The sequence below is a fragment of the Pipistrellus kuhlii genome, unplaced genomic scaffold, assembly GCF_014108245.1.
Source record: "Pipistrellus kuhlii isolate mPipKuh1 unplaced genomic scaffold, mPipKuh1.p scaffold_m20_p_10, whole genome shotgun sequence".
Classification (NCBI taxonomy): Eukaryota; Metazoa; Chordata; class Mammalia; order Chiroptera; family Vespertilionidae; genus Pipistrellus; species Pipistrellus kuhlii.
The window spans coordinates 960217-984060 of NW_023425405.1; the positions used below are offsets into that span (position 1 = coordinate 960217).

At 36.6% G+C, this 23844-nt stretch overlaps 1 protein-coding gene and 1 pseudogene across 1 annotated transcript in view; one reads left to right on the forward strand and one right to left on the reverse strand.

Moving 5' to 3' along the window:
* Nucleotides 1-23844, forward strand: part of FOXP2 (forkhead box P2) — a 493504-nt gene that overhangs the window by 17863 nt on the left and 451797 nt on the right. The gene's annotated exons all lie outside the window — the stretch shown is intronic.
* On the reverse strand, nucleotides 14231-15056 carry LOC118714533 (annotated as a pseudogene).

Genomic DNA, 23844 nt, shown 5'->3' on the forward strand with positions numbered 1-23844 from the left:
GGAATCATTGAACAAAGTCCTGATTGGTTCCCTGAACAGATTACCAGTACATTGAGGATCTATGCTAGACCATGTAGTACATTTACAATACATTGGCATTTGAATAGATGTCACCTTTTCGGCTCTGATCTTTGTCATGGACTCATGAGTTTTATTCTTATACTAGAGGCCTGGTGCATGAAAATTCATACACTGGAGGGAGGGTCCCTCAGCCCAATCTGCCCCCTCTCACAGTCTGGGAGCCCTCTGGGGTGGGAGGCGACTTGGCAATCAGGGAAAGGTGATGCCCCATCACACCTCTGCTGCTGCCACTGCCAGCAGTGCAAGCCTCGGCCTGCCCTGGTTACCTGAGTCTTGAGTGGCCTTGGGTGGCTGGGCAGCTGCCATCTGAGGCTTGCCTGCACCTCAAGCTGGCCTTAGGAAGCTGGGGGGTTGAGGGGACTGGGGGACTCTGAAGGCAGGCATGCAGAGTGGCTGGATGCCTGCTGCCCTGGCAGGGTTGAGGAGACTGGGCACCACCATGTTGTAGCTGTGGGTACAGCCATCTTTGAGGGTAAGGCAGTCAATTAGCATATTCCCTCCTTATTGGCTGTGAGCACTGTCATCTTTGAGGGTGGGGCAGTCAATTAGCATATTCCCTCCTTATTGGCTATAGGCATTGCCATCTTTGAGGGTGAGGAAGCAATTAGCATATCTTTGTGATGATCTGAGGGTCAATTAGCATATTTCATCTTTATCACCTAGGATTGACATTGTATTAGTATTTAAGAAAGGAGTAGATAGAATTGCATGTGTTTAGATTGTTCTGCTTAGCTACAGGTCTCAATAATATTGCCATTTTTTGGTATATTTTTTTAAGTTTTCAATTACAATTTAATATTGCTGTTAAATATAAGGGACAGTTTCGAATCATTTGTCTTCCCTAAAATAGTTAATATTGCTGCTTGCTTTCTCCTTCTATCATCTCATTTTCTCATATCAGATTCTCTCAATTATTTCTTATGCATCAATCTTCTTTCCCAACTTCATAGATTTAGATATTTCTCTGAATTCTATCTTCTCACTCTGAATGTATGCTGTTCTAGATAATCTCACTTATTCCCAAAGCTTTGACTATGATCTTTAGGGTTGGGATTCCCACTTCAGTATCTCTACGTTATATTTCTTCCCTGAGTTTGAGATCTGCATTTACAATTAGCTCCTCGATATGTATACTTAAATGCCCCACAGTAATACATCTTAAATACATATGTAGAATTAAGCTCATTTCCAACTCCTGACCCACCTCTCAAAAGTATGCTTCTTACCCAAAACCAGTTTGGCTCAGTAGATAGAGGGCCCACTTGTGGACTGAAAGGTCCCAGGTTTGATTCCCGTCAAGGGTATGTACCTTAGTTGCAGGCACATCCCTAGTAGGGGGTGTGCAGGAGGCAGCTGATCAATGTTTCTCTCTCATCGATGTTTCTAACTCTCTCTCTCTCTCCCTTCCTCTTTGTAAAAAGTCAATAAAATATATTTTTAAAAAGTATGCTTCTTCCATGTCATTTTCTGTCTTAGTGAATAGCAAGCACCATTACACACTCAGAAACAATGGGTCATCCTGGATGTCTTCTTTCTTCTCATCTGTACTTTTCTAGTGCCCTTTAACTTAACCTCCAAACTTGATTGCAAGCTAGTTTCTCTCCCACATCCTGTTGACCCTACCCACTTGGACTCCTGAATAACTGCTTCCTTTATTCAATTCTTTATATACTTTATCCCATCTAAGTCACTAGGTAACAAGACACTTTAAAAAAATAAATACTGGATTATTTTTATTTTCTTTTTAAAATTTTGCATTTGTTTTTTCTTAAACTTAAGGTGGAATCCAAACATTCTCCAGAGTGGTCTGCAAGCCCCTGACAGACCTGGACCAAACCTGCACTCCCATCATCATCTTTAGCTACAGATTATGTTTCTGACTTCTTTCCTGCTCCACCTACTCTGGTTTAGTTTCATTAATTGATGGATTTAAGTTCTTTTGTGCCATGTAGATGTTCGTGCATATTGTTTTTCTTTAGAACTTTATAATAGATGAATGGAGTAAAAGGTTGGGATGATCTTAAGAATTCAAACTTGGTAATTATGTCTCTCTTGTTTTTAAGACTTTACCCAAGTAAATTAATATATACAAAAGTAAGCTTTTGTATGTATTAATTTACTTGGGTAAAGTCTTAAAAACAAGAGAGACATAATTACCAAGCCTTCTTTCAGCCTAATCTTCTACAACCTAAAATATTTCAAAACTTCTCTTTGTATTGTGATTGTCCAAAGATATCTTGCTCCCCATACCTCTTTGCATTTTCTATTCCCTTTGCTTGGAAAGTGCATCTGCTTATGTGGTAGATGGACCCCTATTGCCCTTCAAGACTCAGTGAAGCACAGCTCTTCTGGAAAGCTATGAGCTTTGAAACTTGAAGATGGCAACTTCCTTCATTTCACCGGTTTATATTTTGCAGAAGGCTTTGGGCACTATTCCTATAAGTGAAAATGATAGCATAGCATCACTAATTAGCATTTTAACCTAATAATATATTCAACAAAATTATGTTGGTATGTTTTGTCAAAACTTGATATAAAGAATAGAAAGTACACACATAGTATACCAACTAGACATTTCAAGAAACTTAGTAATGCTACGTTATGTCTGTCCTACCTACTACAGTGTACAGTGTTCAGAGAATTTTCTGCTAATTTTTTTCAGTTATAACAGTGGAAACTCTAACTTGCGTATTCTGTAGGGAAATGATATGTGTTAATTCAGCACAAGTCATGACAGTCCAGCTGAACAAGCCTTTGGCGTATTTTCAGTGAAAGAGGGCTCTCTTAAGAGTCTTAAGTTAACCTGTTGAAATTGCTTAGCATTTAAACCTTAATCTGAAAACAAATGATTAAAGAGCATGAGGCAGCAAAGGCTAAACAGGAATGTCAAATGATTACTGTAAAGATTTTAAAAATTGTTCAAAAGTGTTATATTTACAATACATTTTAATGCTATAAAGCTAATTTGAAACAACGATTCAAAAAAGTGTAAGTATTTATTATTTTTAAACACAAACCCAAGAACTCTAGGCTCTTTTGATACAGGCCTCCACCCCCACCCCAATTCTGACAGTCCCTGCAGGCAACCAACAACTGCTGTATCTGTGGAATGTGCTCTTTTGAACTGTACAAAAGCCTTCAGCCTTTGCTGCATTCTGCAAACAAAACTGCCAAGTGCAATTATTTCTCTGATTTAACATAATACAAGGGTTACTTCTCTCTCCTCAAGTTCCCTAGTGCCAGAGATGGCCTGTCTACAAGCATAAATGCCCACAAACACACACACACACACACACACACACACACACACACACACACAGAACCATTCTTCATAATTAAAATTAAATTTGTTGTAGAAACACAACAGTTCAACTGAACATAATATGAAATTCAATGGGCATCATATTCCCTTTTGTGATTATGTTTTAAGAATTCTATTTCTATAGACAGATTCAAGGATTGAATGGAATTAGTCCTTTTAATTATATGACTAGGATCTTCAGCTTGAACTCTTTCCTACAGAAAAGGAAAAAAAAGACAAACACAATAGTTGTTTATATTCAGTACATTGACTAAAAATCTCATTAGAGTTAATAAGAATATGTCCTTCCAAATGTGAATATCTCTTGATATTCAAAAGAAAATAAAAAGTAAAAGGTAAAATAAATACTAAGAGTTGCACAGATATTTAAACCCACTAACTAGTTAAATGTTAGACTAGAGCATTCTTCTAACCTAGATCCAATAGAAACTGTTTTTCTTCACTGAGTATGTCCTTGACATTATGCATATTTGAGTATTTTCTTCTTTTCAGATATATTAAACTTATTACTGAAGAATTATTTTTATTTTTCATGTACATTAATGTTTCCAACTCTTGATATGTATATATTAGCTACATTATTTTAAAATACTCGGACTTCTTTCCCTAAATTTAAGCAATGAGGATGCAATACACCATCATTTATTCCACATGCAAAATATGATTATTCAGCCCTGGCCAGTGTGGTTCAGTTGCTTGGGCATCATCCTATGCACTGAAAGGTTGCCAGTTCCATTCCTGGTCAGGGCACATGCATGCGTTTTGGGCTCGGCCCCTGTAGGGGTGTGCAGAAGGCTGACAATAGGTTTTGCTTTCATATCAATGTTTCTCTTTCTCTCTCCTTCCCTCTCTCTCTAAAAATCATTAAAATATTTTTAAAAGATGATTATTCAATAGAACTAGACATAACTCAGTGTGTGGAACATAAAAAGTGTTCAATAAATGCTAGCAGTACTTTTCATTGTTTATCATTACAATCAACTAACATTCACAGAGTGAATGACTGCCGATAGAATAACCTCTATTAGAAAGTTATCTCCATTGAAAATGTTGTGTCCCATCTGACAAAAAAGTTTTTCTTTTGAAAATAAATGAATATTTAATTCAGAGGAGTTTGACTGATTAAAAAGAGAACACTAATATGAAAATTCCATGGGGGCATGGGATGTGTAAGTCTTCATTTAGTATAGGGCCTGGCCTTTTGTAGATGAGTAAATATTTATTAAATGAATGAATGAATGAATGAAGTGGGGGCACATGAATGGGATGGTATTTGGAATGTATAAACTCATTTGTTTACTTTTTAAACACATTTATTAGACAGTGAAAATGAGAGACCAGCTATAACATTTAATTCTGAATAGCTTTTTGAGTAATTCACAAGCTAAAGTTGACTGCTTTAATATCTTCAGTTATTCAGAAATTGAATGTCATAGTTCATTATAGGGTAAGGAAACCACCAAGAAAATAAAAACTCAAGAATTATGTTTAACTTTCTTTCACATGTTATACCTTCTATCTGCCATTCACCAAGCCTGTATCTAGTTAACTCTAACTTTGTCTTTTGATTGATTTACTTGATTGCCATATACCAAAACCATGTGTATATCTATTGAAACTGATTTTGTCATATATAACATTAATTAAAAATATTTTATCATTTGTATAGAAAGTTATATCTCAAACTTATGATAAACTAGTGGCCTGGTGCATGAAATTTGTGCCTGGGGGTAGTGTCCCAGTGCACCTTCTCAAATCTGGGGCCCCTCCGAGAATGTCCAACTGCTAGTTTAGTCTGATTCCACATCAGGCCTAAACTGGCAGTCAGACTTCCCTCTCACAATCTGGGACTGTTGGCTCCTAACCACTCTCCTGCCTGCCAGCTTGATTGCCCCCTAACTGCTCCTCTTCCAGCCTGATTGATGCCTGACTGCTCCCCTGCTGTCTTTATCACCCCAACTGCCCTTCCCTGCCAGTCTGATTGCCCACAACTACCCTCTCCTGCCACAATCCACCTCCTCCGACAAGACCTGCTTCCTCCACTCTAGGTGGCAGAGATGCTGGGCCCGGCCTCCTCCGTGTGGTGCCGTGTGCAGCCGTGGGACCCTTGGCGTCACCACACGGAGTGGCCCCTGGGCCCTGCCGCCGATGTGCACACAACCATCTTGTGGCAATGTGACACGAGGGCATGACAACCCCCTAGGCTTTTAATATAAATACTTTTTATCCTGTTACAAAGTAATCACCTTTTATTCTCTAATTTAAAATATGTTTATTTGAGCTGATTAGTCCATTAAAATGGGAGATTCATTTGAACGATGAATAGAATTGAATAGTAACTCTTCTATTTATGTGTGAGAATCAATCCCAGAAAGGTATACTCTCCTTTTCCCCCATATGTCATGTCGTTTGGGGGGAGAGTATTCTTTAGTGGAGTTGGAAAAAGGGTTGTATGTAGTACAGACAGTCCTCAGGTTACCTCGGACTCTACCTACATGGTTTCGTGGTTATGTTGCCATCTCCCATTTATTAAAAAAAAAAAAAAAATCTGTCATTTCAATGTATGTACATGTGCTTTATGTTTTTTATTATTTTTTAAAATATATTTTATTGATTTTGTACAGAGAGGAAGGGAGAGAGATAGAGAGCTATAAACGTCAATGAGAGAGAAACATCTACCAACTGCCTCTTGCAAACCCCCCACTAAGGATATGCCAGCAACCAAGGTACATGCCCTTGACCGGAATCGAACCCAGGTCCCTAGAGTCCCCAAGCCGACGCTCTATCCATTGAGCCAAACCGGTTTCGGCTGTTTTTTATTATTTATTTACCACAAGTAAAGGTCAGTAATTGTTATCTTTCTTTAAATTTTGTTTTACTGTTTCACTTCATTAGTGCTGTGTTTGTGCTCCATGTGAGTGATGTAGGTGCTTATGTAGGTGGGTTCTGACTTAGGGCAAACATCGTGTTACATTGCGTTGTAGGAACCGATCTCTGATGTAACCCGAGGACCCACTTACTTCGTTTTTCTAATGAAGTCAGTGAAAATCTGAGAATATTTTTCTTATTATCTTAAATAACCAGAATCATATTGTCCTAGGTGACCTTGTAGTCTAAAAAAATGAATGAAACAATTAAATATACTTTATACTTTGATCATGATTTTGAGGATTCTTGTTGGCAAAAAAAGAAATAAAATAAAAAATATCACAACACCTTTATTCTTTTAATTCATTAGAACTCACTAAGTACCAGGTAGTTCCAATAATGATTAAAAATATTCTTTTTCCTTATTTCACTTGTGGCTCAACATAATTCTATAGCTGATTATTTTTAGTCTTGCTCTTTTTTTGGCAACACTGATACTTTGGAGAAAATTTCATGCAGATGAGAGCATGTTTATAAATGGATATTTATGGAGGAAGTTTTAATTTAGGTCTATTAGGATATAACAGGAAGGAAAAATAAGGTATATACTCTCATTTGATGTACTTCACTTTTTTTTTAAAAAACTATGAGAACACAAGGACAATATTCATATACTATTGCTTAAGTGATAAATGCCAACTCCTACTGCTGTTTCTCTCCTCATTATTGAATGCAATTGTTATGTCTGATCTTGTTTCTTAATATTTGTATGCCTTCTTGATTTTTCCTCCTTCCCTTTGTTATTTTATTTCCTCTTCTTTTATCTCCCTCTTGCTTGCTTTCTAGCCATTCCTATCATTATTCCAAAAATATATAATGAAATGCATTCAATATCAGAAAATATAATTAAATAAACAAATCAATCAATATAAAAAGAAAAATTGGTGTCAAGTAGTAAAATGGGCTTCTGTTACGAGAAGGAGATATTGTCTGGTTCTATGGAATAAGGGAGGGGAAGCAGATTAGTCTAATTCCTTTTTAAATATCTTTATTCTTATTCCAGAGGTACCTAGTTTACAGCGTTGTGGGCTACTGTAGTATAGATCAGGTTTTCCTCACCCTGGTGTCAGCCAAGGATTCAGCTTTTTAAGTGCTTGCTTAAGCAACTATAACTCATACCAGTTTTCCGGCTCCCCAAGTTTTGTTGCTATTGTTTTCTATTTTGAATATTCTATATTTGAAGGTTTATTCCTATTTTGAACAGTCTTTAGCTATCATTTTTTGTATTGTTTTTAAGAGAAACAAAGAATAAAGGTATTGTGTTCCATTTCTGTTTTTAACTAGGAGTTCAAGTTTCATTTTCAGGAAATAATATATGAAGGTTTCTAGTTACACTTGGAAGGAGAGAAAGCAGCACTCTCGAATAATGCAAATTCCTAGACTGAGACCATGCCTGTGTCACAATGAAAGTACTTAAACCCATCCATACCTATTAGTTCCCCATCTCCCTCAGGTGTGATTTGAGGAGAGGGATAAAAATGAGACACATATGCAGGCAGACAATTAAGCACAAATGCTTAGGAGGCATATAGCATCAGTCCACTCATAAACATTTTCTATTGAAGAATTGTGACCATATAACCTGATTTACTAACTTTTTTTATATAAAAAATAAACAAATTTTAAGAGAAGTTTTATATTTACCGCATAAAAGAGCAATAAGTACAGAGTTCCAATATTACGGTACTTATCCTCTCCCCTCAAAATAATCATTTCCCCTATTATTAACATCTTGCATTAGAATGCTACATTTACTACTCTTGATGAGTCAAAATTGATACATTATTAAATAAAGTCTAGGGTTCACATTAGGCTTAATTTTTGAGTTGTATAGTTCTGTCAGTTTCAACACTTATGTAATGTCATGAACATACCACCACAGAATCATAGAGAAAGTCTAACTGTCCTAAAAATCCTGTGTTCTACCTCTTTTCTCTCTCCCTCTTTCCCCTAAAGCTCCTGGCCAGCAATTAATCTTTTATTATCTCTATAGTTTTGCCTTATACAGAGTGTCATGTTATTCAATCATACAGAAATGTAACATTTTCAGACTGACTGCTTTGACTTAGCAATATGCATTTAAGGTTCCTCTGTCTTTTCATGATTCAATACGATAGTTCATTTTGTTGTTGTTGTTGAATAACATTTCCTTGCATGGATGTATTCCTATTTTTATCCACTCACTTACTGAAGGACATATTGGTGGATTCAAAGTTTTTACAATTATATATACAGATGCTATAAACATTTTTGTGCAGGTTTTTGTGTGGATTTATAGGTTTTCAACTTATTGGGTAAACATCTAGAATGTAACTTATGAGTCAGATGGTAAGTCTACATTTAGCTTTGTAAAAAAACTAGCAAACTGTTTTCTACAGTGGCTATACATAACTTTTTTATGATTTAGACATAATTTAGATTGTTTTCTAGAGCAATATATGTGATAATAGTAATATGTATTTTGTTTATTGTTTACATAAGGTAAAATTAATTGCAAATGTTTTATGATTTTAGATTTTTACTGCTATATTGCTTTATATTCTTGTCTTGACCCTAACATGGCTAGAAGAGAGATTTTAATTAAAAGATGCTGTATAAATTTAAAGTAATTACATTAGATACTTTACTTTCCATGAAGTAAAGGAATTGTTATCTCTTTAGAAACAAACATACATAAATAGAGAACTATGGACTGTGTTTTGCATGATACTTCCTTCACTCATTCAGTAAACACTCATTGAGCATCTATGGTGTGTAATTTTAAAGAGGCTTAATTAATTACAGACATGTTTATACCTGAAAGAATGTACCACAGGAAACGGCAGGACATCTAGTGTGCCATACCCTTATCTATTAATAGAGGCCTAATGCACGAAATGAGTGCAAGAGTAGGTCTTCCTTCCCCTGGCAGCTTCCCTTTGGCACCGGAGACCTGGGCTTCCCTCGCAGCCCCGGCTTCCTCTGGAAGGTTGTCTGGTCAAATTAGCATATTATGCTTTTATTAGTATAGATTATGACAACAAAAAATGCCTTCTCAAATTTTTGAATTTCAGTGGCACAAGCATTGCTAAAATAGACTGATTATTTAATGGTGAGTCTACTTTAAATTTAATTTGTCCTTTATTATACCTTATATCCTATCTAATAAAAAGGAAATATGCAAATTTACGTCACACCATCACAAAGATGGTGGTACCCATAGCCACAAGATGGCAGCACCCAGTCCCCTCAGCCCCGTGGGAGTCCCACAGTCCTTTCAGCCCAGCCGGGGAGGGGAGGTGGCAGGTGCACTGTGGCCAAACCACAGCTGCCCAGGGCCGTCCCGAGGTGCAGGCAAGCCTCTGATGGCAGCTTTCCGGCTGCCAGGGCCTCCCAAGGCTCAGACAACCAGGGCCAGCCAAGACTTGTGCTTTCAGCAGTGGCAGCAGCAGAGTTGTGATGGGGGCATTGCTTTCCCCTGATCACCTGGTTGCCTCTGGCCCCTGAGGACTCCTGGACTGTGAGAGGGGGCAGGCTGGGCTGAGGACCCCCTTCAGTGGCATGCATCCTCATGCACCAGGCCTCTAGTCTCACTATAAAATAAGTTAGTGGTTTCAGAAATCAATCATTGATGGATTTATGAAGTTACAACATTTAGTTAGCTAAGGGTATCAGGAATATCATGAGAATAGCTTCAATATGTAAATTAGAAAATTGAAAGATGTAGGTAGTGTTTACACAAGGTAAGTTGGATAGAAAGGTAAGTTAATTGTACCAGGCTGTTGTTCTAAATCTCCTGCGCATAAAGACTGATTTCTCTTTTTATCAATAATAGCCAAGAAGATGGGAAAAAAAAGGGAAAACTCATTAACATTGTACCTTTTCTGTATTATGTTTAAAATTAATCTATAACTGCTTTTATTTTACTTTCTATGTTTTGTCTTCATTACTTCAAGCATCTTTAGTATTTGCTATTCCTTTGTAATCATTGCATGTCTTCTTACTGCCTTCTTGAATCCTGCTGCATGGCCTTTTTTTTTTTTTTTTGCCTTTCTTTCTTTAATCTTTTCTGTTCTGTTTAATTTTTAAATCCTTTGCCCTTTATCTTTCTTTCAGTCTTTTTTAGCTGGTCTCCCTTCCTTTGATATTCTCTTAAATTGTATTTCTTCTTAACATTGTGTTATTTCATTGATTTTTTTGTTTTATCTTTTGAGATTTGTTTTCTTTGTATATAAGGACAACCTATTCTACTTACCTATACTGAATTAAAAAGAGAAGGCACTAATAACTCCTCCATATTAAATGAAAACAAACAACAATGTTTAGTCAAAATAATTGTGTGGATACTGAACTATTTATGACACATTTTCTTCTCTTTTATTTTCTTTTGTTTTGGATTAAAGCCCAAATAATTGATGTGCTGATACAGATCAAATCCAGTTTCTTTTCTAATTTGCTAACTTTAAATGTATATAAAATATACTTTTGAGTCAAACATTTGTTGTAGTAGATCACAAGTAATTTTGCCTTTTAAAAAATGTTTGGGATTAACTGGAGTATATTCAGAGTTTAGTCCAATATCAGAGTGCCAGCATAGGTAAATTCTGGTGAGAGTTTCTTGCTGATTTTCCTACTCACTGTATACACAGTAGGGACAGTGGGAGGAAGAAGAAAGGGAGAGAGAAAGAGGGAGAAAGGAACTCTGCCATCTGTTCTTATAAGGGCACTAATCCTATCACGAGGGCTCCATCCAGTGAAGTTATCTAAACTAATTACCTCTTAAATGCCTCATCTCCAAATACCATCACATTGGGGATTAGGGGTTAAATATATGAAATTGGTTGGGGGACACAATTTAGTCCATAGCAGGCCAAATTCCAGTGAAAAACAAGAGATGATGCTAAAATAAAAAGTCATCTGGAGTCTAGTCCCTAGCCCTAATTCCTCCCTGAAGTAATTATATTATAAATATAAGCTATAAGTGACACAGTATTGTTGGGAAATTCAAATGTAATGAATCTGTGAAAGATGTATATAGACCACAGAATTGTATAACTGTAATTAAAGATTATTATTTTTTGATCAGTATATTTTTATTATAAGTCAGCTGCCTATAATCAGTAACTAAGCCATCTAAGTAATGAACCATATGATATCCAAATACTATACTATTAGAAATATTATAAATAGGTCACTGGCAGTCATGAAGGAGCATTGGATTTGATCATAAAAATTATCCAGACTATTCTATATTCTCCCTGATACAGAAACCAACTCTAGAGAACACCAGCCTTAGTTTGAATGTCATCAGTCCCCATATCATTCATGGTACTCCATAGTAACAGAAGCAGTAGTGTGTGTGTGTAGACATATTTTAAGGAATTGGGGAATTGGGGGCTGGTAATTCTGAAATCTCAGGCCAGGGTCCCACACTGGAGATCCTTGGAAGATCTGATGTTGAAGCTCAAGTCTGAAGGTAGTTTGGAGGCAGAATTCCCTCTTTTTCAGGAGATGCCTCTCTTTTTTTGTAAGGCTTTCAGCACAGTGAATGAGGGTCATCTGCTTTACTGAAATGTTAATCCCATCAAAATATTGCCTCCATGGTGACAGCTACGCTGGTGTTTAACCAAAGAACTGAGTACCATGCCCTAGCAGATTTGACACATAAAATTAACCATCACATCCTCCTTAATAGTTAGGGTCAACTTACATAGAAAATATTATGTAAATCTAATTTTGAAAAGATACGAGCACAATATATATATATATATATATATATATATATGGGTCAATACCAGGTGCATTATCTTTAGTTATTCCATAATTAAAAAAAAGGTTCAATTCCCTCTCAACTTTATGAATATTTTAAAAATGGAACAGCTACCAGAAGTGTGTGTAGAGCACATTGATCAAAAACATAGTGATGAGTCCTAGCCGATTTGGCTCAGTGGATAGAGTGTTGGCCTATAGACTGAGGAGTCCTGGGTTCCAATTTGGTCAAGGGCATATGCCAGGTTTAGGGCTTGATCCCCAGTATGGGGCTTGCAGGAGAAAGCTGATCAATGATTCTCATCATTGATATTTCTAACTCTTCCTCTCTCTTCCTCTCTAAAGTCAATAAAAAATATTTTAAAAAACCCCACAAATAAACAGACAAAAAAATAACCAATTACATAGTGATGAGTCACAGAGCTCTTGGTTTGGCCTTAGCTGGTATAGTTATCACATCAAGCAAAATCCATAAACTGAAGAAGGGTTGCTATAATACTATATTGAATGTATGAATTGAGATCTAACATGGATTTTTGCACAGTGCTCTGAGTATAGCAAGATTAAGTTGAATAGGATGAATATAAAATCTTGTCTTGAGTTTTAAAAAGTTGTACAAGTGCAGATGAAGACACTTAGAAAATACATCAACTCAAAATGCCACGGAAGATTATAGGAATTGTTAAAATAGATTGTACATTCAACACAGCTATTGTCTAATATGGGATAAAATATAAATATCAAAGATGGTTTTAACTAAGGCAATATAGGGGAAATGTCCTTCAAATCATATTCTGTCTTATATTATAACTAATAGGTTGATATATATATATATATATATATATATATATATATATATATACACACACACACACACTTTGGATTATAAATTTTATTCTCTAGTTAGTCCCATACTCACAAAATCAGCCATCAATTAATGTTAGTTCAGTTGACTTAAAATTAAACATCACTAAATAGCTCTTTGGGAACAAAACTTTCAAGTGATATTCTGTAATAAAAAGCTGATTGATAAGATAGCAGAAGTGTAGTAAGGCAAACAATTTATTAAGGGGTTTCTGCCAGAGTGTGACCTGAAGAATCCAGATCAATTTATAACTACATTTTTTCTTAAAACCATTTCTGCATGTTTTGATCCTGACACAGATATACTGTTTGAACTTGAGTAATTTATTCAGTTATTCTGAGCTTTCTATATTGTCCACTGTAGGGGGTATGATTGGCAAACACATTGCACTGAGGTACCTGAGGATTTCATATGGTGAATAGATGGACAGGAAACACTGTCAAATGAGCACAATGTTTATTAAATCTTTATCTTTTGCAAAAGTGACATTTATAGAACTCACACAACTTCTGTAAAACAATCAGATGTGGAACTATTTAGCTAACAGTAGTATTGACTGGCATGTCATTTTCTATTGATATTTGCTGGTAGAGAGTAGGAATTTCAAAGTTGATGTCATTTGACCACGAACTGTGAAGCAATGTTATATTTTAGCTCCACCTTCCTTTGACTTTATTTAAATTATCTAATTTAAAGGTTATGCATCTTATATATTTTTTAATTTGTTCTTTTATTTATTTTTGATTTTTTCTTTTATTTTTTTAAATTTGTTCTTTTGTTTGTTTCAACATTTCTTCCACCAAATGCTTTCACTTTATTCTTCTATTTATACATTCTTCTGCTCCCATATTTGGAGGCAGACCATGCAAGCTCAGAGTCCTTTTCTGCATCATTTCCCTGTGCTCATCCCCCACATTTTCTCACCTCAACTCAGGTTCCCTGTCCAGTTGTTCTCAGGGGTAAGAGAGCAGAACAGATAAAAGACTGAGCTGACTCCCACTCCTTCACCTCAACTCAAGAGAGCAAGCCTAGATGATAGATAGATGATAGATAGATAGATAGATAGATAGATAGATAGATAGATGATAGATAGATAGATAAATAGATGATAGATAGATAATAGATAGATAGATAGATAAATAGATGATAGATAGATGATAGATAGATAAATAGATGATAGATAGATAGATAGATAGATAGATAGATAGATAGATAGATAGATAGATAGAAGGATGCAGATTCCAGTGAGAGATGGGGGCCTCTTTCCAAGGCCCGGGGCCAACTTCTCAGCATGGCCACTGGTTGGTCCAGATTTGGGTAATGTGCTGCCTTGAATCTGGGGTTTGCTGTGCCTCCAACTGACTGAGGAGGAGAGGAATGTGAGGGCGCTACTGGGAATCCACAGACATCTTGGAGGTCAGCAGCTGCCACATTGACAAAGAATGCCTGGGGCTTTGCAGGATGCAGAGTTGGTTTTGTTCAGCAAAGGCCACACTATCACCCTTCTGGATCACTGTGTCCCCAAACATCACGGCATGTAGCACACAGTCGCGGGACCAGACATCAGTCTGCTCATGGATGGCACAGTGCTTTGCATGGAGAAGAGGTCTGGCCCGGGAGGAGATGGTGCACCATCGGGGCCAGAGCCTGGCAGGAGGCCTCCACATGGGTGCATGCTTGATTCATGGAACCCGAGTCCATTAAAACTGGTGGCCCCTCATCTCCAAGCATGACACTGGTGTGCTATAGGTCCTTGAGGGCCTGACCCTGGGCATGAATGACCTCCAGGCCTCTGCAGATACACAGCAGCAACTGAAGGATTTGATCTTTAGTCAAGAAGTTGCCTTTGTGTTCTAGCCTTTCTGTCTCCTTACATAGTGTACCTCCCTTGAAGAGGGGTACTAGCAGCCAAGCCTCATGTGTGATGCCCTGCTCCCTCAGAGAGTAATCCACAAAGCAAACAATGTTGGGGTGATGGAAGAAGCCACACATGTCTGCTTCTCATTGGGTCTCTTCCCTAGTCCTGCCCTCCTCCAGTTTCTGGATAAAGAGGTAGCACTTTGTGTCAATGAAGACAGTTCCCCGAGGACAGACACACAGTGTGTGGCCCATAAAGTCTCAGTCCTCCTCCTTCAGGTCAGCCAGAAGCTGCCAAGGGTTTGCCCAGTTTGAGTTGGTTCTTCCAGTTAATGTGCTCGGGGCCCCAGGGACTATGTTGCCTTGGCCTGGAGGTTAATTTAGTCTTTGAAAGTATTCTTATTCTTGATGACCTTACTACTTAAAATGTGTTTTCCTAATACCGATCATTTCAAAGAAGTGTCCTTCATAAGTAATGGATCACCTCACTGAAGAAATTCGAAATGAGACATACAAACTTTGAATTTATAATTTTACTGATGTATTATTTCTTAATTAGTTACACCTTACCTAGTTTATAAAAGAATTTCAGTTATTTTCTGCTGCATATATGTAGTCTAGTGGTTTACTTTTATCAAAGGCATTTTTGGACCATATGCCTGATAATACAGTTCGAGAGTCACTGTAAAGGTGGCAGCCATATTAAGTTTCAGTTTAATAAAAAGTGACTGTTTTCTCTCTCTCTCTCTCTCTCTCTCTCTCTCTCTCTCTCTCTCTCTCTCTCTCTCTCTCTCATCTATCAATCCATCTATATCTATTACTTATCTATCTATCTATCTATCTATCTATCTATCTATCTATCATCTATCTCGTTTTTCAAACATCTCCCATCTTGAGCAATTCAATTTCAGCCAAGTTGTTCACAGAAAAAATGTCTCTGTTGTCAAACCAAGCTTTGGTTTTCCACCTGACAACACTTTCATGCTGATCCCTCCACATGACAAAAAGCATCCCTCAGGCAACAAAGGAGAGAATGCTCCTGTTGCTTGTGAAATCAATGATTAGCACAATTTTAAAACATAAAGAGGCCATCAAGAGTGCTAAGGGTGTGAAAGAAACAATGATCCCAGGTAATTGAAGAGAGAGAAAAGCTGTTGTTGATTTTGATAAACAGCATTTAGGGGACAGTGGTACTGGAACAAGCAAAGATGCTGCATGGCATGCCAACTGAAAGACACTCAGACCCATGCTGATAGTGACTCCTTTAAGGTCAGTAGGGTGTGGTTTTAGTAAAGAAGTGTTTATTTATAGATCAAACAATACATTATACATGTACTGTATATAGGAAAGGTTAAAACAGGTAATCATTTGGAGGTGTGAAAGGTTTAATTCAATTTACATTATTTCTAATGGGAAAAAATGATTTGATTTTCTGACAAATCACTTCTTGAACAGCCTTCCAGAATGAATTAAGTTTGATAACCAAAGTTCCACTGTATTTTTTTTCTGTTTCTTTCTTTCTTTCTGCTTCCCTCCCCTTTATTTCTCTCTCCCCCCACCCCCTCTCTTTTTCTTTAAGAAATATTTATTTAGTTCCTCATTCACGCAAGACACTGGGCTAACATTTGCAACAAGTAGCACAGGGCTTTAAGACATGAATTCAAAAATATCATTACCTGTTTCACATCTATTAAATCAGCCAGGTAATTTTTCAAAGGAAGCAGTTTATCACATATTCACATACTACATCTGATTTTAACATTTTTTTATATTTTATTCGCCACCTTTTATTATCCCTTATTTTTTTTAAGTTAAAACTTTAGTTTTTGTATCAGTTTTAAGTTCACTGCAAAACTGAGGACAAGATTCAGAGATTTTCTGCACACTTCTTGCCTACACACATGATAGCCTTTACCGTCATCATCTCCCACCAGCGTTACGATAAATTATAACACTCGTTAAAATTGATGAACCTACATGGATAATGTTATAATCACCAAAGTTCATAGCTTACATTAGGATGCACTTTTGATACTGTACACCCTATGGGTTGGAATCCTATATAATAAGATGCTAATATGCAAGTAGACTGAATGGCAGAATGACAGGTCATTATGATGCGCACTGACCATTAAGAGGCAGATGCTCAACAAAGGAGCTGCCCCCTGGTGGTCACTGTGCTCCCGTAGGGGAGCACTGCTCAGCCAGAAGCCAGGCTCATGGCTAGCAAGTGGAATGGCAGCGGCAGGAGCCTCTCGCACATCCACGCAGTGCTAAGGATGTCTGACTGCTGGCTTCGGCCCGCTCCCCATTGGAAGTGGGCCCAAGCCAGCAGTTGAACATCCCCCAAGGGCTCCTGGTCTGTGAGAGGTCAGAGGCTGGGCTGAGGGAAATCCCCCCCTCGCCAATTGCACGAATTTCATGCACTGGGCCTCTAGTAGATGTATAATGACATGTACAATATGGTATTGTGCAGAGTAATTTCAATGCCCTAAACATGTGCCCTTCCTCTCCATCCCTCCCATAATAGCTCTGGTACCCACTGATTTTTTGGGCTGTCTTCATAGTTTTGTCTTTTCCATAATGTCTTATGGTTGGAATCATACAATATGCAGCTTTTTCTGATTGGTTTCTTTCTCCTTATAACATGCATTTAAATTTCTTCCCTGTCTTTTCATGGCTTGTTATTTCATTTCTTTTTCCCCCACTGAATAATATTCTGCAGTCTGGCTGTGCTATAGTTTGTTTATCAGAACTTTAATCATGGCATTGGCATTTACTGTTTTTGAGATCTTAGATAAGTCACTTTAAGCTATCTAAGCCTCTGAATATATTTATTTCTAAAATGCAGGATGGAATTTCAGATTGTTAACAGTATAGTGACACTGGAGTCATGGTTAAGAAGATAGGGACAGAAGTAGGTATGAATCAAGCCTCTGTGATGAAGGGTCCTGTTACTCTACCTGTAAATTTGCATATATAATATAGAGTATATAATTATACTCACATAATTTGATATCTTGAAGATTAAATGAGAAAAAGCGTACATATAAGAAGTCAATAAATTTTACCTAATTTTTTTTTTTTTTTTTTTTTTTTTTTTTACTATTTAATGGATGTTCAACACCTCTTACCAATCCTTTTACTACTTCCTCTTAATTGGCTTCTTATATTTCTTATATTTCTGTGGTGACTCCTTATTTCTTTCTACTATTTTCATGCCCCCTACTCCTTTTCAGTTATTAAGGCTCCACAAAATATTATCACTTAATTTATAGACAAAAATAAAGATACAATGCTTGCAAACTTTCCCAGTACCTTTTACCAAATTATGTGTCAATACCCATCCTTATTATTTTAGTTTCTGAGGATAAATTGCCAAATGAGTGGTCATGGACTATTTCTTAATTTTTTTATTTATTTGTTTTTAGCTCTAAACAATGACACTAAATTAAATAATGGAGGCAACACACTTACTAATTGCATGACACTCAGTGAATGTTTGTTTCCATCCTTGCCATCCCAGCTTTTCTTCACCTCTATCTGTGTTCTATCCAATAAGGGCTTTCTTAATATGCTACAGATCAGAGTAGATCCCTTTCCATCAATGGCTCTCCAACATTTTACCTTTTGAATAAAGGTAAATGTCTTTGCTTGGCTTACAAGCCTGATATAGCTTCCCTAAATATCCTTTTCTCCTTTCTTCCACTTTCTTTTACATTTTATTCAGCTACCTATTTCTTGCCCATTGCTATTGGGCATGTTTTTTCTCTGTCTGGAATGCCTTTTCATGATTTATTTCTTTTTCATTCTTCAAGATGTAGCTTAACACCCTAAATATAAGAACTACATTAAGGTAATAGAGGTAATCATGCCATCATAGCATTTTATATACCTGTTACTAACTCTGTGCTGTATTGTAAATAGTTCTTTATATGTTCATGTTAAAAAAATTCAGAGTAGCCAGGACCGGTTTGGCTCAATGGATAGAGCATCGGCTTGGGGACTGAAAGGTCCCAGGTTCGATTCCGGTCAAGGGCATGTGCCTTGGCTGCGGGCATATCCCCAGTAGGGGGTGTGCAAGAGGCAGCTGATCGATGACTCTCTCTCATCTATGTTTCTGACTCTCTATCTCTCTCCCTTCCTCTCTGTACAAAATCAATAAAATATATTTTAAAAAAAATTCAAAGTATATAAAGACAATTTAAAGTTTAAAAAATGACTTATTTCCATCCGTCATTCTCATCCCCCATTGTATCTGTTGTCTGCAGCTTTTTAACTCCATGATTTAGGGTAAATCATTTATTATCTCCAAACTTCATTTCCTCCCCTCTCCCCCCATTTTTAACATGGGATAATATATCATAAAACTGTTGTGAGAATTGAAAAATAAGCACTTTACTCCTCATGGTCATCTGATTTTTACAACTTGGTTTTCGTATACACTGTATCATTCTGGAAATTTGTGTATGTGAAAGCACAGAGTTAAAGAATCTTTCTTTTTGTTTCTTTCCTTGAGTGCTCATTCCAGGCTTCATGTGACACGTTAGAAATAGAATTATTCAGTCACATTCTCCACCATGAAGGAACTCAGTCATATATTACTTATTGCTTGGCACCTTCAAAACAGAGTGAAAATTATTTTATAACAAAATGAAAATATGGAGACATATTTCCAAATTTCAGGAAAAATTGCTAGTGATTTTTAAATATCTGAAATCCTCTCTGCTCTATTTTGATCTTCATAACTCACACTGAGGATCCTACTATAGCTTATTTCTGCTCTGAAAGTCTTGCAATAGCTTTGGGCAAAAGGCAATAAAATTCTGATCTGGGATTTAACTCCAGAGAAAAGATCCTTTCAGTAATTTCTTTTGCAAACACAACCAACAGTAAACTCTAAGTTATTTAAGATGTAGAGACTTGGAGAATTATTTAGGGACTTTGCTATGTCTGACTTAATTCCCTCAGGCTGCTTCCCTTTGGCCATTTCACAATGCATCATAAGCTACACGAAACAGGAAAAGGGTAAAATTCAGATAACTCAGCGACTGGCAAGCAGTCTTGGAAAATTGTTTGATGGGCAAGAAGATTCTAAGTGATGGGTTGAATGGATTACATTTTTCTACCACCCAAAACAATAAACATTTCATTGTATGCTATTCTTGTGTACAACAAACGGTTTCATAAATTATACCCCTTAAAATATAGAGAGCAACCCTTGTTTGGAAAAATAAAATTACATACAAAAATTTTGAATGTATATTCTGATCACAGGAAATAATGCTCTGGGCTAATAGAAACATGGTGTTTCACTGAATTGTTACTATTGGCTAGTATAAAATAAGATAATGTTTTTCAATTATAATGGTCCTTATTAAATAATTAATCTTATTGCAAATAATGGTTTGTCTTCTTATCTAGCAATGAAAGATACTTAGAAAGCTTGCTAACTTTGGTTCCTGGGTTCTTCAAGTAGGTAATGATAGAATTTATTTAATCATGAATTATTTTTCCTATTGCTTATTTACTAATTCAGCATCCAAATGTTTAAAAATAAAATATTTAATTAAAATACGTGTAATATTAACAGACTATAGTAAAAATATCATAATTTGTTAAGGTTTTTAAAAAAATGCATATTATCATTTCAAGTTTATTAGTATTTATAGTTTTATTAAATTGGCATCATATAATAGATGGAGTTTCCTGAGAAGCAGGCTGTGAGATTGAGATTAGCATACAGTGCCATGATAAGGAAGTGCTCAGAAATAATCAAGACTTTTGGGGAGGAAAGGAAAGAAGCCGAACTGGGAGGGGGGATACAGTTTCCATGGAGGCACCATGCATCTCCTGGGGCCTCTGAGGTGGATGGACTTTCAGGTCGTCTGTCCCTCATTCAGGCAACGGGCCAGCCTTTATGTCCTGCACTGGTCACCGGAAGGAGGCTGATCCAGGAGGTCTTTCTTCAATTTAAGCAACAGCTGGGGAAATAAGTCCTTCATCTGGGCACCACATCCCATTACTTACTACACGGAGAATAGGTTAGAAGCCAAAGTGCTTGATACAGTTACACAAAAAGACTCTCCCTGCCCTGGTCTAATCCACCCATCTCTACCACAGTTTGAGCCAATTACCGTTGTTGCCCTCTTTCAATTCATACTCTGTGTGACCAACAAAGCAAGCTTTTCAAAAATAAATCTGTAGGGGGGTGAGGGCAGGTGTAAGGGGGGTAGGGACAGGCTTGAGAGAGGTCAATGGGGAAAAGGGAGATGTATGCAATACATACTTTAAACAACAATTAAAAAAGAAAGAGTAAACCAGAGAGTGTCACTGGCGCTGCCTAAATTATTCCAGTGTCTTCCAGTTGAAGGCAGGATAAAATCCAAAGTAATTGACGGTGGCTTTCAGGCTCTGTCCCATCTAACTCTTGTCTATTTCTGTAGCATTATCTTGTGCCACTTTAACCCTCCTCACACATTATGTCTGATACAAACTGGCCTTTTGGTCTCAAACACGCCACATTGTCTCTCAGTTGAGGGCATTTGTACTCCATTCCTCAGGCAGGCAGGCAGGCCTCCTCATTTTTCAAGCGATTGTGTCCTTATTCTTCAGGCGTCCTCAAACTTTTTAAAGTGGGGGCCAGATCACGGTCCCTCAGAGAACTGGAGGGCCGGACTATATGAACTACTAATTCCTACTGTAACACCTCGGCTGCGCTCACTGCCCAAAAAACCTGGCGGGCCGGATCAGACTCCTCTGCGGGCCGCATGTGGCCCTCGGGCCGTAGTTTGAAGACCCCTGCTAGACCAAGTCCCCATCAAGACCTTCGCTGAATACCTTGTTTTCTGTAGACCTCAAAAAGTTTTTCTCTGTCAACGTCGTCATATTTTTCTTTCTGATCTTCATTACAAGCTCTAAATATCTTATTTATTCCTATGTTTTCTGTCTTCCTGCGCTGAAATGAGACTCCTTGAGTAACTTTCCCATTCGATACCTCTTTTTGTGATATGCCATTGATACATTTTATTATTTACTACTGAATGAAGGTCCTGACCTATGCTAAATGATCCACCTATTTTGACTTATTTTTCTAATTACAGATTTATTTAGTTATAATTCATATGCCATTGAGTTAACATCTTAAAGTGTAAAATTCAGTATTGTTTTACTGTTCCCACACACTATTAAATCATAGAACATTTTCATCATCTCAGGAAAAATACCACCTTATACAATTTAAAATCTGCCCAGCTCTTGTAAACCACCTTTCTACTTTTTGTTTCTGTGGCTTTCCCTACTCTGTACATTTCATGTACAGAATCATACCCTATGCAACTTTTATATCGATTTTTTTTTTTACTTACCGGTAGTATAATGTTTTAAAAGTTCATCCATGTTATAGTATGTATCAGTATGTCATTTACTTTTTAGGGCTATTGTTCCACTGTATAGATAAGCCATGTTTGTATATCCATTTAGTAATTCATGGGCTTTTGGGTAATTTCCACTGTTGAGCTATTTGAGTCATGCTGCAGTGAGCACTCATGTTTTCATTGGGACATATGTTTTCAATTCTCTGACTTTACACCTTGCATGCATACAGTAACACCATATGAAAATTTCCAGGAACTACAATCTGTTTTTCCAAAGTGGACACACCATTTTACAATCCCACCAGAAATGGAGGAGGATTCTAGTAGTATCGTCTGTCTTTTTAATTTTAGCCATCTTAGTGGGTATGAAGTAGGATGTCATTGTGTTTAAATCTTATATTTTCCCAATGGCCATTGATGTTGGCATCTCATAATGTGCTAACTGAGCATTTCTTCTCAGAAGAAATATCATCTCAAAACTTTTGCTCACTTAAAAAATTGTTATGTATATGTATTTTTATTGTTGCGTTGCGAGAATTCTTTATATGTTCTGGGTACTAGTCTCATCATATATGATTTGCAAATATTTTCTCCATTCCTGTGGGCTATCTTTTTAGTTTGTTTATGATGTCCCTTCAAACACAAAATGTAAAATTTTTACTAAATCCAGTGTATTTCTTTCTTATGTCATATGTTTTTTATGCCAAATCTAATAAATCATTGAATAATTGGAGGTCACAAAAGATTATTCCTATGTGTTCTTCTATGAATTTTTTGCTCCTACATTTAGATATATGGTTCAATTTGATTTAATTTTTGCCTTTCTTGTTAGAGAGGGATCCGAGTTCAGAATTATGGTTTTGGGCCAAGACAGATGTAGCCATATCCATCATTGATGTGGTCCTGCTATTGGAATTGGAATAATGAAGTCTGCTGGCTAGAGATCTTGCCAGTTAGGGAAGTAATATTCCAGATATGATATCTAAAATACTGTTTTCCCAGATGGTATTTAGTTGAACATTTTCAGTTATCTGTGTGACTTGTTTTATTTTATGATTTCATGCATAAAAATGAGATCTACCTGGGAAAGGAGATGGAACAAAAACTAACAAAAATAACATAATTTTAGCAAAATTAACCAAAAAGTATCATGCACTGAATACAATAATTTAAAAAAAACTAACCTTTGTTTTTCTGGCAGAATTGTAGGATGTTTATGTGATATTTCAAATGCACACATTAGATGGTGTCAGCCATTAAAGTTTACCAATTTCCTTTTTTCCTTGGCCTATTTACATATGATTATATTGCAATGTGGTGTAATTCTTACTAAAGTATACAAGAAAGGGCAACATAGGCAGGAGAGTTATTTATGTTATTATATTATATTATATTATATTATATTATATTATAGTTTGTAACTAAATGATTTCAAGTGAAATCAAGTTAACAGGAACTAAATGTTTGTTATAGTGAAGCTTTTATACTATAACTGAAGATGAAAGGAACAATAACATTTTTTTCTCTAGAATGCTTATAATCATCACAGTATAGGCCACATTCTATGCATTAGAGAGCACTGAATATGAAAAAGGACAATATAATAATATTTGGGGTTTCAAGGATTTTTTTTCCTGGATCGAGCAGCAATAAAGAAGGATCTCAAA